The sequence below is a fragment of the Octodon degus genome, unplaced genomic scaffold (genome assembly GCF_000260255.1).
Source record: "Octodon degus isolate 3935 unplaced genomic scaffold, OctDeg1.0 scaffold00001, whole genome shotgun sequence".
NCBI lineage: Eukaryota > Metazoa > Chordata > Mammalia > Rodentia > Octodontidae > Octodon > Octodon degus.
Window position 1 is genome coordinate 17,199,643 of NW_004524577.1, and position 15,106 is coordinate 17,214,748.

Below are 15,106 nucleotides of genomic sequence, written 5' to 3' on the forward strand. Positions count from 1 at the left end.
GAGGGCTACTTAGAACTCCAGGAGTCTCTAGCAAGGTGTGTAAGTTGCTACTGTTGGATCAACTGAATTGTTAAAAATTGTTCCCTGTGATCTGTCTAACTTACAAATCTCCTGATATGCTAAGCAAAACATTAATCCTTTAGCAGCAATTAAACTGCAATATGTTATTTGTTAAGCAAACATCTAATTAATTAACACTAAATGAGCTAAAATTGGGGGCATACTTTCATTGTGATTACAATTTTTTTTTTTAAGAAAAGCTGATTTGCTGCAACATGTTAAGTCATCCTATAAGAAATATCTATAGACAAATAGATGCACTACATTCAGGTGGCATTCCAACATGAATTCAACAGAAGGTAGCATTTTCCAGTCCTTATGTTTCTTAAGGGAACTTATTTTCATGTGACACATGAATTTTTAAATATAAAAGAACTAAGAATATAAGCGAGTCTTACTGAAAAGCAGATGACAGCAAAAGACTGTCACATCTGAGGCACTGAGGTAGAGTGAACACCTGCACACTAATCCACAGGTGAAGCCTATGAAATGGGACCTCTGCCAGGTGCCAGGGCTTAGGATTGTATCACAATTGGTTTGCTTTTATACAAAGCTTTGTCTTAGCATAGCCACCCTTTTAGTTCATTTGGGGGCATCATAATCAAGTACTATGAACCGGTTGACCTACTGACCACAGAAATACATTGCTCACAATTGTGGAGTCAAAGATAAAGTCCCCAGTACATTCTTTGTCTGCCCTGGGACCACTGCCTGGCTCACAGACACCCAGAGGCACACTGCATCCTCACGGGGCAGAAGGGACAAGGGCCTTCTCTCTCTGGCTTACTTTACCAGAGCACGAACTTCCTGCAGAGGCTTCCTCCCCCAAACCTGCTCGTTTCCCTAACACTCTACCTTCTGATGCTAACACCTGGAGGGGTACAGTACGTCCATTGACAAAGAACAAATATTCAAATCATAGGCATCATGGTTTGGAAAATATGCTCATCATGTATGATGAAATCTTTGTATATTCAAGTAGAAGCAAAACAGAGCTATGCTTCTAGCCAATGTGAACATTACATGAAATAAAAATGTTTCCCAAGATGCAAGTGAAATTGTGTTATTCATCAATTAAGTATAGTGGTATTAATTAAGTATAGTGTTGATTACGTATATTCATCAGTGTATATCAGTATATACATTGTTTGCATAAAGCTCAAGATTATGGCAGAACTAATGTTAGCTAGAGTTAGTTGCTTAGCTCTTTCTGTCTTTCCTTTTTTTTTTTTTATACTTAGTACAGGGTCTACAAGGTCTCACTACAAAGATAGGACTCATAGTTATCCTCCTGTTTTCAGCCTCCCAAGCGCTGGGATTACAGGCGTGCACCACCACGCCCAGTCTTAATCGCTGTCTCAGCACACCCAGGAGAAAGGGCTGGCATGGCATGCTGGGGATCAAACCCCAGCTGCTGCACTCTGCCTAAGCAGGAGCTTTAATCTGCTGAGCTATCGCCGACCCTAGTTGTCTATTTCTTATAAAAAAGGAAAGGAATCCCTAAGTCTGCCTGCAAGCTACTTTGTACTGTGCATTAATTTTATGTGTCTTTGGGGGCTCAAAGCAGAGTTCATATGTAAAGAATGTCTCTCTGGACATGGCCTGGGAAAGACAAAGATGAAGTTGATTTTATTCAACAGAGTTAATTTAAGATCCAGAGCGAGAGTTTTCCCTTAAAGACCATCTTGATTGCCAGACGCAAAGATGGACAACACCTGGAAGCCTGGAAGCTTCCCAGCTCAGGACTCACTGACAGTGAGGAGAGATCACCTGCCAATGGCAGGAGATATTCAGGTCGGGGCATGTGTGGCCACACTCCACAAAATAGAACAAAATTTAAATTCCTACATATCCGAAGGCCTGTGGTTTCAGTTTGGAAAGTTTAATAAAATCGCATATGCAGATTATGTACGTATTTTCTTTTTCTGTATTATTTTAGGGAAGGGTCTACAGAGTGTTCAGCGTCTCACTACTAGATCAGACTCATAGAGATCCTCCTATTTACAGCCTCCCAAAGAGCTGGAATTTCAGGCTCACGCCACCACACCCAATCTCAATTGTGGTCTCAGTGAGCCCCAGGGGCGGCACTGGTGCAGCAGGCCCCGTGATCGAACCCCTGGCACCTGAGCCTGCTAGCAGGCATTTTAATCCCTGAGCTATTTGGCTGGCCCTTGTTTACATATTTGAGGACTCCTCAATTTTTTAATTCCTTATATATATATATAAGGTGGTGCTCAAGATTTGTATATGTATTTCTAGCCAGGAATGTGGCCTGCAATCCTAGAACTCTGAGGGCAGGAAGATCCCAATTTCGAGACCAGTGTAGGCAATTTAGCAAACAATGCAGAGCCTGTCTCAGAGCAATGCAAACCCTGTCTCAAAGCACAACAAAGCAAACCAAACTGAAACAGGAACCCAAAACAAACAAAAGCTTTGGGGTTTGCCTCAGTGTGAAGGCGCTGGGTGCAATCCCCAATAACACATATGTGTGCACTTGCAGGAATTTGCACTTCGGAAATATTTCCCATCAAAGGCCAATGAGGTTAGGTCAAAACCCAAGGACAATGTGTTGGCAAATGGGATTTAATAATCATTAAAGGAAAGAAGAGACATAAAATTAAAAACAGTAAAGCTGACGTTATTAAAAAATAAGTACCCTCAAATATTGAAGAGTGGGACAAAGCTTGTAAAGATGACAAATCTGTAACACAGAAGAGACATGAGAATAGGCACTGCCTGAATTTGAGAGCTTCTTAACCTTTCCAAGGGTGACTATGCCCACCTTACACTCCACAGTTAGAACTGGACTAAACAGTGAAGAGATAAAGCAGTGGATACTTGCCAGATGTTTTAGAGGGATTAGTTCACATTTGTAATGGGATAGCAGTTTTTATGGGAATAAAAACTGAAAAAAAGAGAGAAGAACAGTTTTTAAAAAAATACACAAAATGTTACTAAAATATATACAATCAAAGTAGTCATTTGGCAGGGGATATAGTGCAATGGTACGGTGCCTGCTGACAAGCACAAGGTCTTGAATTTGATTCCTGGTTCTGAAAAAAAGAACATCATCTGATGTGCAAAACAAAAGAGAGATGTAAGTAATATAGTAACTTGCATGATAGAGCATTTGAAAATATACTGTTGCAAGGATTAATCAAGAAACATGGCTGAAATCTCTATTAGTACGCCATGCCTTATGCCATAGCAAACGATGGCATCTTCAAAACACGCAGTGGCAGTGTTATTAATGTCACTCTGAAATAGCACAACACTGAGAGCCATACAGTTGTTGGAGACACCTCCAAACCAGGTTACCACAACAGATTGCGTCTTCATAGAAAACTCCACGAGTAAAATAAATGTTACATTCTTTTAGTCATTTCTTGTTAAATTTAAAAGTAAAGATACAGAAAGACTTTCTCTGGCAATAGCAGAGAAGGTGCTATAAAACTTTTCTTTCCTCTCTGTATAAAAGATGGCTCTGTTAAATTTTATTACTGTTTCAACATGCCACAATGATGAGCAATGATTGTGCAGAAATGATCTTAGCTTAAACCTCAGCATAGTTTAAACTAGTTCTAGCAAAGCAGTGAAGTAACACAGGAAGATTTTGGAAGAGTCAACGTGAAGTGAAGCCTTCAATAAAATATATGGCTGTTTTTATGAAGTAGCCTGAAATGTGTGAGAAGACGCATCGTATTTTAACTAGTTTATGTCTTCAAGATAATTTTCTAGAATGCTTTTACATATATATAAAGGCATGCAGCATGCAAAGTAATATATATGTATATATATATATGCTATTAATTCTATTAAAGAAAATAATTTATTAAATATATATCTCAATCATTAGTGCTTGAATTCGTATTATAGAATATCTGATGGTAACTAACAGTTGTTTCAGAGCAGCTGCCTTCGTACATATAATTTAATTTAACGCGTCCCTGTCTCCTTCATATTGAAAAGTAATGTAGGTTTATATGTTGTATATGCTTTGTTAAGTTTTATGAATTAGACAATATAAAGGTGTAAGAGAATAGATTCAAGAACATTAGCAATGTCAAACTGAATGGGAGGAAGCGTCTTACAGTTTTATAAAACTAGTCATTTCTCAGCAGCCCTAAGGCTTTAATAGTTTGGAGGCAGTTTCTTTAAATTTCATTAAAAAATGCTTAGGAAATGGTCCATTGAGAGAGTTAAGACAAAATTTCCCTGAAGCTCATAATATTCTTAAATTAGAACTAGACATCTTGAAATGGAATAAGGCTCTAAAGGTAAGTATAGCTCTCACTGTTAAAACAAAACAAAAATCTGAGGCCCAGGCACTTTGAAATTGGACACATTTTGATCATAAAATCCATTCAAAAACAGTTTACTGAATGCATACATAATTACAGAATGGGCCTAAAATCGCAAAACCATTATCACTGCGCAAGACTGTACAGAACCACTAAATTTCAGAGCAGAACTCTCCTGAACTTGGCCTGCTGCTTCCTGCCAGTTTGTGTCTGCAACACATACTTCTTGAGCATCTGGCATAGTCTACTGAATACAGGAGGTTCTGTAGATGCAAAGATGAAAAATAAAAGGCTTTCACCCACAAGAAGCTTCCCAGAGAAAAGAACAGGAAACACAGCTAGATGAGAAGCCCTGAACTGGAGGGCACCGTGACAGAACAAACGGGGAGCTTGAACCCCGTGAAAAGAAATGATGCAAGTCACATTGGTTAGGTGGGTAGGAAGTTCCTTCCCTGACCTCTCTCTCTTTCAGAATAAAGAGCAAAGTCTTTGTAGTACCCTACCAGGCTTGCCTTTTGCCTCTGCATCTGTCTTTCTGAACAAATTCCATCTCTTTATGACTCATACCGGGGAAGGAAATTCTAAAGAATTTGACATATGCTCTTGCTTTTAACTTATCTTTCACTTTGAATTTCTGAAAGACTCATCTGTGATATACTCTTCCACTCACTATTGTTTGGACCATACCTAAATATCACCATAGAATCATTCTTTGTGTGTGTGTGTGTGTGTGTGTGTGTGTGTGTGTGTGTGTATGTGTGTGTACAGTACAGTTCTTGTGATACAGAGAAACCTCCAAATGACACAGGGAGAAACACTGATCTCCCAACCTACAAGGTACCTGGGATGAGTTCGTGTTTCCTAAAACTGAAGAATGAATTTTAGGAACAAATGGAGGTTATAAGCAGAATATATTTATTGAAGGAAAGAAAGCTCCTGCCCAAAAGATGGACACCTGAGTGGGTGGTCCTATGGAACCATATTTGAGAAGCTCACAAAATAACACTTCTGCCTGTCACTGTGCCCATACATTTCATCATACTGATCAGGTAAGAGAAGCCCAGAAGTGTGACATGATTTCAGAAAAATTACAAGGACAAGGAAGTCTGGACTAAAATTTGCACACAAGTCTAGGGTCTCATCCAACATCCTCACGTCTTTATTTTGCTATTTCCCTGTTAATGAAATCCAGAAAATTTAATAAAGTGACATGGAGATTTTTAAAGGGTTGACTCTAGCCTAAGAGACAATGTCTAGAAGCATAGTGGAGGAAGGAGGGGTGGGGTCAGAGAGAGAGAAGTTCTGAGTATGCACTATAACTCAGTGTGATGGGCCCCCAAGGCTTGGTCCCAATGTGTTGGAGTTAATAGGTGATGGACATTTAAGAACTGGGACCTAGTGAAAGATAAGCAGACTACAAGGGCACCACTCCCATGAAGAAAGCAATAGTATTTTAAGGAGTTCATTGTTATAAAAGCAGGTTGATCTCAAATTGAGACATCCCATGTACTTGGCCACTTCTTCATGTGACCATCTCTGTGATTGCTTCCTCCACTAAGTTTTTGTGTAGCTAGAAAGGCTCTCATCAGGTGAGGTGGCAAGTTGCTGAGCCCCAGGAGCTATGACTCAAATGAAGGCCTTGTCTTAATAAAGTACTCAGCCTCAGATATTGTGTTCTAGAAACACAAAATAGACTAAGATCATGCTAGAGCTATTGTTGACTATTGTCTAGCACGACTCACTCCATGCTAGAGCTTCACAAGGAATATCTGCAAAATATTGAATTTCATTTATTTTGGGACAGGGTTACACTATGTAGTCTATGCTGGTCTTGAACTCCCTCTATAGCCTAAGCTGGCCTTGAACTCATAGCAATCCTCCAGCCTCAGCCTACTGAGTGCTGGGATTGCAGACATGCACCACCATTCCTGACTTCCAAATTATTAAAATCCCTGGCACCACATGCTGCACCAACCCTGTCCACAAGGCAGGCTGAGCAGGCCACAAAAAAAGAAAAAAAAATCACACTTAATGAATGTGTCAAGGACACACAAAGTAAATTAGTAAACACGTTTTAAGCAACTACACATCTCTTCAGAGTCAAAGGTGAAAGATACATGTGATCAAAAGAAACATAAGAGTATGCACACCTCTTCATAGTATCTTTTCTATTTTTCTCATCTGGTTTGACCAATATTTAGACAAATTGAATCAAGAGCCAAATTTTAAACTTTCTACACCAAAATGAATCAATAAAAAGAGAAGACAAACTCATTTAACTACAATGCATTTGGAACTCAATATGGTAAATAAAATGATAATAACTAAAATTTTTGATTATCTGTGCATACTTAAATGTGTTTGAATTGACTACATTGTTCTGTAGGATCAAGGTGGTGGAGTGGTATTCAACAGATAAAGAGCCTCTGCCAGGCAGATGCTGGGGTATAGCCACATGAGGAAGGCAAGAAGGAGAGAAGTAGTTCCTGAAGCCCAGGAAGGTTACGAAGTATGAATTGAAGCCAATGAGGAGAGGAAATTTCAGTTAAGAAGGAGATAGACAGCCATGCCTTCTCTTGGAGAAAGGACACACTAAGTGAGAGGGGTGACTCAAACCTGTGGACACATGGTGAGTGATGCTAAAGCCACAGGCCTCCACAGAGAGACATGGAGGTGTGCCCTCAATGGGAGCGTGTGTACTAGCTGGTGGTGAGTGGTGAGGGTTCAGTCTTACCACATGAGAAGTGATTGGCTGGGAGTTATACCTGAAATAGTCCACTGAGCTCAGAACTCAGAGTGGCTATGGCTCTATCTAGCATCTCCCAGATGGGCTCAGGCCCTCAGAAAATGTGCTGACAGCTGCAGAGCAATTAGTCTGGTCTTGGCCAGAAGGTGCAGGCTTGCTGAAAATCTGTGACTCTGTCAAAAAGCTACTTCTGGGTTACCATGATAAATCAACAAGAAGCTGAACTGTCTCCACATATTGACCAGTGACATCAGAGACAAACCTGGAAGTGGACATTTTTTCTTCTCTTACTCCTCTCTGTCTCTCTTTCTCTATATCTCTGTCTGTCTCTGACTTTATCTCTGTCTCTGTCTCTCTGTCTGTGTCTGTCTGTCTGTCTGTCTGTCTGTCTGTCTGTCTCTGTCTCTGTCTCTGTCTCTGTCTCTCTCTCTGTTTTGTTGTTGTGGTGATGGTGATAGTTTGGCTTTTGCTTTTTGTTTTTTGTTTTTATTTTTTCTCCTTTGCTGTTTGATATTGTTTTTATATGTATGTGAATGTGATCTCTAAGCTCTTTGTGGCTGTGGTTATATTCTGTTCTTTTTTAAATCTCTTTCTTCTCTCTTTCCCTCCAGTCTTCTGACCAATTTCCCAGTTAGTGTGATTCCATTTTATCCTCCAACCTTGCTTCTAATCTATTCCTCTTCTTCTACTTCTCTATCTTTTCCATAATCCATTTTAAATTTTAACCGCTGAGAGTGAAATTTATGTATTTCCCCTTGTATGCTGCGTATGATTTTCTGGTTTGTTTAGATTTTGTTGTATAGCCATAAATCAAGTTTATAAGGCTAAAAGTGGTAAATTAATAGTTAGTTCAGTTTGCCATTTTTTCTAGGCTGTGTTTAGAGCCATTTTCATTGATGATGGTGCCACAATAGCCACAGGGACATGATTTTCCTAAACAGCTGCTCTTCCCAGTATTCCAAGACTGAGACTAACTAAGGGCCACAAAATAATGTGGCACAGTGCCAAAGAACCAGAGTGAAAGCCAAGCAGGCAGCAAGTTTCTATCCTCAACAAATCGAAAAGATAAGATCTTTCAACAGACTCAAAACCCACAACCAGCTGCATCTGGAAGATATCTCTGAGAAGCAGTTATTTCCTAAGGTTTCTCAATACTAGCAATCAAAAACCCACCACAGGCAATTTACAATCATCACTGCAGGAATTAAACTAATAAATGAAAACAAAAATGAGAAGAAGCTTAAACAGGATGCAACCCTAGACATCCAGTTCTCCAAAGACAAATCCAGGGGACAATGACGTGAGATGACCCCCAAAGCCACCCCCCTTGCCTCCCTGTAGTGTTAACAGCAAATCAATTGAATGAGGCTCCAGAAAAAATCAAATCAGAAATAATTCCTCAGATAACTTCAGAAAGTGGATCTGTAATGAAAACCATGCTTAGTGACTCTAAAGTAGATACAGACAAAAAATAGAGGAGCTTCCAAAAATTATGGAAGCCATAAATGCTTAGTATAAGAAAGAAATGATATCCACAAGGCAGATTGAAGTAGATGTGCAGGAGAATAAAAATGCCATTGAACGTATCCACTGTGAATTAAGAACACGAGGACAGGATCTCAGATAGAGACAATAGGTTTGTTGTCAGCAATCATGAGAAGAAACATTCCTTAAAAATTAACAAGGAAATAAGTCTAACAGCTAGTAGATTAGGCAAAGAAAAATAACTTAAAATTGATTAGAGTCAATGAAAAAGTAGAAGGTAAACAAATATTATAAAAACTGTTCACACTTGTCATGACATACGGAGATTGAATAGCACCCTTCTGAACAATGAATGGGTCACAGATAACATTAAGGAAGAAATTAGACAGTTCCTATAACTAAATGCTAATGAAAATACAGCATACCAGAATTTATGGGATAAAATGAAAGCAGCCCTAAAAGAAAAATTTATAGTAGTGAATATTCATTAGGAAAACAGAGCAGTGCAAATGAACAATTTAAGGGTAGACCTCAAACTCCTAGAAAAAGAAGAGCAGGCTAACCAAAAACATTATACACAGGAGGAAATTATAAAGATAACAGCAGAAATTAAAATAAATACAAAAATCAATTAATCAAGTAATTTGTACTTTCAAACATTAAATAACATTAACATACCTTTATCCAAACTTACCAAAAAGGAAAAAATAGACTCAAATCCATGAAATTAGAAATGAAAAGGTTAAATCACAATTGATTATGCAGGGCTGGAGAGATGGCTCAGTGGTCTAAAGCACCTACTTGAAACAAGCTTGGCAAAGCACAGGGACTGCGGTTCGATCCCCAGTACCACATGCCAGCCAGCCCCGCCCCCTGGTGGGCTGAGTTGGCCACACACACAATAAGTAAATGTAATAAATAAAAATAAATATAAAAAAATAAAAAAAAAGAAAAACCACTTCTTTAAAACAAAACAAAACAAACAAACAAAAAAAAATTGATTATGCAGAAATCCAGAAAATAATCTATACCTATCTTGAAACCTTGTTTTCTGTTTTCTTTTCTTCTTTCTTTTTTTTTTTTTTTTTTGGAACTGGGGATTGAACTCAGGCCCTTGTGCTTGCTAGGTAAGTGCTTATTCTACTGAGCTATCTACTCAGCCCCTTGTTTTCTAATAAGATGGAAGATGCAGAAGAAATGGACAGATTCCTAGATCCATATGGATTAGCAAAGCTGAATCAATAAGATAGAAAAGTTCTTAATAAACCAGTATTAATCAGTTAAATCACAGATGTAGTAAAAAACTTACCAATAAAGAAAAGCTAAACCATGGAAATATTCACTGCTGAATTCTACAAGATATTTATAGAAGACCTAACACAAAAACTTCTCACACTCTAATGAAATGAAACGAAAACCAGTACTCCCTTGATTCATTCCTGGGATCAAGCATTAGCCTGATACCAAAACTAGAGAAGGACCCAACTAATAAAGAATATAGGACAATTTACCAAATGAACATAGATTCAAAAATCCTCAATAAGATAATGACAAACAGAATGCAGTAAATTATCAGGAAGATTATAAAACATGACCAAGTAAGAGTCATCACAGGGATGCAGGGATGGTTCAACATATGTAAATCAATAAATTACTAAATGTAATAAACCACATGAACAGAGCCAAAGACAAAAATCATATGATCATCTTCAGAGATGCAGAAAAAGATTTTGACTAAGTCTAGCATCCATTCCTGATAAAAAGCCCTACAGAGAACTGGAACAAATGGTCTTTATCTCAATCTCATAAAAGTCGTCAATGACATTCCAATAGCCAATGTTATACTAAATGGTAAAAAACTGAAAGCTTTTTCTCTAAAATCAGGAACAAGAGAAGGATTTCCAATATCACCACTCATATTATAAATCGAGAAACTTTAGCCAAAGTAATTAGAGTAGAGAAAGAAATAAAAGGAATGTGATAAGAAATTAAGAACTTGAACTATCGTTATTTGTAGATGACATGATACTCTACATAGCAGACACCAAAAACTTCACTAAAATTTAATAATTCAACTTAATAATCAAATTCAGTACCAGAGCTAGATACAAAGTTAACCCTCAAACTCAGGACACAGGAAAACCTGTACTATAACATCCTGTAACTCAGTTGTGTCCCAAATTTACTCATCAAGGAGATTATGGGGCCACAGAGGAAAGTGATCGATGATGTAGAGTGTGCCTAAGGAGAGTCACATGGAGAGAAAACATTCTCCCAGGTTTTCACAGAGAGCAAATTGGTCAAGCAATGGCTGTGACTCATCTAAAAGGCTGACACTGACACAGGATTGACAAACTGTGGTACAGGGTTTCAGGATAAATCCTGAGGGGATTTGACTGATCTTATCAGACACAAAACTTACATTTCTTGTTATATAGGTCTTGCTTTATCTTGGTCTTAACCATACAGAAGAAAAGTATAAAAATGAGGTATAAAAAGTAAAGCCATATTAATATGCTGAGCTGTGAAAGGCTCAAGTCAATTGCTGCTGTTGGTGTGTAGGGTCAGAGAGTATCATAGCTGGTGGGACAAGGCATTTTGTAATTGAAGAGAACATTTTAGTTTTCGTTAGTTGATGTGAAGTCATTTTCCTGTTTAATTTTTCAAATAGTTATTGCTAAAAAAGATGAGGCGGGAAAACATAAGGTCACCATTACTCCCAATTCTGTAGGCAGTTAATTATATGACTGAAGGAGCCTTACTTATTCTGTGAAAGTGTAATTACTCAATTCTTTTCAGAAGACTAAGAGACTGGGTGTGGTTGCGCATGCCTGTAATCCCAGCTTTTGGGAGGCTGTAAATAGGAGGATCACTATGAGTCCGATCTAGTAGTGAGACCCTGAACACACTGTAGACCCTTCCCTAAAATATAAAAAAAAAAAAGAAAGAAAGAAAGAAAAAAATTAAGACAGAAAGAAAAGAAAAGAAAAAGAAGACTGGGGGCCAGGGAGATGGCTCAGTAGAATAAGCATTTGCTTAGGAAGTGCAAGGGCCTGAGTTTAATTGCCGGTTATGGGAACAAACAAACAAACAAAAAACTCAAACAAACAAACAAAAACAAGACTAAAAATACAAATGTAAATTGTTAGAACTTGGTTTTTAAACTTATATGTGTATTAGTGTATTAGTTGAACATACATTCTTTTACTTTTTTTTTTTTTTTTTTTTTTTTTCCGAACTGGGGATTGAACTCAGGCCCTTGTGCTTACCAGAGAAGCACTTGTTCTGCTGAGCCATCTCCCCAGCCCCAGTTGAACATACATTCTATCTCAATTAAATTCCAAATTTTTGCTTTTTTTCTTTTCCAGAACTTATCCAAAGAGAAGTTTTAGTTCTTAACTTACTATATCATTGCAGCATTTTACAATATAATTATTTAATACAAGATATACCAAAACCTTCCTTTTCTTTTTGTACTGGGAACTCAAGCAATCTAGTGCTCTACCAGTGAGCTACCTTCCCTGTCCCTTTCTATTCACTTTTAAGACCGCGTCTTGCTAACTTGCTCAGGCTGGTCTCCAGCTTGTATCCCTCCTTCTCACCCTCCCAAGGAGCTGGGGTTATGGGTATGCGCTTTTTCACCTGGCAAGATGCACAGAATTCTCTGTAACATCTTACATGTTTAAACATATTTTATTTATGTGTAGCTAATTAATAAGAAAATAATGCATTTTCAAACAAACCACCTCACTTTAATAAATAACAACTGTGGTACTCATTGCTACTGGGCATGCAGGTAAAATGCATGTGAATTTAAGTTCTTTGGAATACATTTAGATGCAAGTATGCGAAGATAAAGAGAATGTCTAACTTCTACTTAGGTTTTATTCTTTAGTGTTTAATGTTGAAATACCACTTGTATCATAATATAAACCCCTGAAAATGTATTAATTCAATACATAGCTTACTTTGTCACTGTCAGTTTAATAAGAGTAGCTTTCTTTCATGGGCTATCCAACTATGTTCATTAACTCTTTAGTAATTATATTCAACTTAATATAATTGAGCTTTATTTTAGTTTAGAGGTATAAGGAAATCTTTTAATAGCTTTTTTAGCTTTTTGTATATAATTGTGATTAACTATAAGGATCAGTGTAGAAATTTGTGGCTTAGAATTTCACTTATCTGAAATTAAGGTTTGTATTTTTATCTTTAGTTCAGAAAAGTACTATAAAGTTAGTGGTAACAGGAATTGCCATTTATACTTAATATTTTCTTTACTGCTTTTTTTTAACTAGTTTTTTTTCTCAGTTAACCTGTCATGGTATAAAGTCCATGAACCTAAGTTGTATTGAATTCAGAAAATTAATGTACCTGTTAGATTTCTATTTCAATCACTTTTAGTCTCTAATTGTTATACACCATAGAAAGGACTTAGAATTGTGTTTCTCTAGGAATGAACACTGTTTTCTATGTTTCTAAGACCGTGTACCTTTTTTTTTCTGCTCAAGAAATGGGTAGATAAATGAGCTTAAATAAATTGGCACATGCTTATTTCTCACTGAATTGTTAGTAAGTAAATATTATATGTATTACTTGGAAATGACTTAGCAATCATTCAATTCCAAAGCCTAGTCTCAATCACCATCTCAAAGTGCCCCGGGGGGCAGATCTGGCATGGCGGGCCCAAGGATTGAACCACTGGCCCCTGCGCCTGCTTTAAGGCAATTTAATCCACTGAGCTATTTGGCCAGTCCTTTATAAGCTTAAGTTAAAAATGTAGAAAATCATATATTATCCTGAAAGTTAGCTTGAAAAACATTATTGTGAGTATTGTTTCCTGTTCATTGTGTTTTTATATATATTCAGTTTGAACCAATTCAATAAAAACATGAAGTTAAAAAAAAAGATTTTGATGAGTGTTAAACTTACTATTTTAGGAGAAATTAATATTTTGAAAGATATCTTATTTTGAATTTATAATAGTTTAGAAAACACAATACTTTTCGAATGATTTACAGAAGTATTTTAATGATTTTGTTAAGTTTCTTTTATACTTATAAAATTAGTAACTTGGGCTGGAGAGATAGCTTGGCCATCTAAGGGCCTGACTAGCAAGCACAGAGACCTGGGTTCGATCACCAGTACTGCATGCTTTGCTGGACTTGGTGCCATGCGGGACATGGTAGCGCACATCTGTAATTCCAGCGCTGGGGAAGCTGCGACAGGAGGATTACTGAGAGTCTGCACTGTGTAGTGAGTTCCTGTACCAAATAAATAAATAAATAAATTAATTAATTAATTAATTTTAAAAAGGGTCATTTACTTTTAGTAAGTTTATCTTTGGACCTACTAAAATTCTATTTATTTATTTATGTATTGGTTACAGAGTCTCGCTACCCAGGTCAGACCCTCCTGTCTCAGCCTCCCCAGCACCGGGATTACAGGAGTACACCACCATGCCCAGTTTTAAATAACCTTTTAAATGTTATTTTCAAAGCATCTTCATTCTTCATTTGTCCAGTAGTTAGACCTAAATCTATATGAAAAAACTAAAATCCATTATGGATCATGTCATTGCTAGAGAAATTAATGTCAACCACAAATCTATTAAAGAAATAGATATCATAGATTAAAAGGCCCTTACTTTATGCCATTATAATCTTCATGTCAGTTTTATTTTGCCTTTGCATTGATACTTTGATCCTTTAAAAAGACAGGCTGTACATAATATACTCCATCTTCTGATTTTACTTATAGAGTACAATTGAATAGGAATTAGTTTAGAAAGAGGTCACCTACGGGCAAAATGTCAGTATCACTGCAGTACAACATAAAGAGAGTAATGCACAATATTAAGTCAGAATGGCTCAATTAACTGCAACTGGCCCAGTAGAGTGTGTATTTTATCTAAGGAAAACATAAGAACAATAGATAACTGCATTGCGTCAATTAATCTACTTATATATCTATGTGAATATAAGAAATGAGGAAGTACATGGGCTCTTTGTGTCAGGATACATAGGTAGTAAAATACCAGTATTTTACCAGGACACTTAAAAATACCAGTATTACCACAGAAAAGCGTACTTATGTATTCATACCCACTAAAGATGACCCTGTGTATACCAAAATAAGATGAAAATTCCTACTGGCCATAAATTTTTAAACATTAGTTAAAAGACCTTCTGATAGTGGTATGAAGTTAAGAAGCATGGCTACTTTTTCTTTCCTCTGTATTGGTATTCATTAATACAATTAGTGTGTAAATTGGACATGCTGATTTTCCACCAGGTAAAGACATATTTTTGAGCTGCATTCCTACACTTTCAGACAATTTCTCAGTATTTGTGCTTTGCTGAGGGAACCTAGTGATTCTGAGGTTTAAACAGAGAGCTCACAGAATATGAAACCATGACTGTATCTTGTACTTGGAGTAACTACTGAATACAGCATGCAAAATATTAATTATTGTTGCTCTCCCATTAGTCTGATTTGAACTCTTGCTTTATTT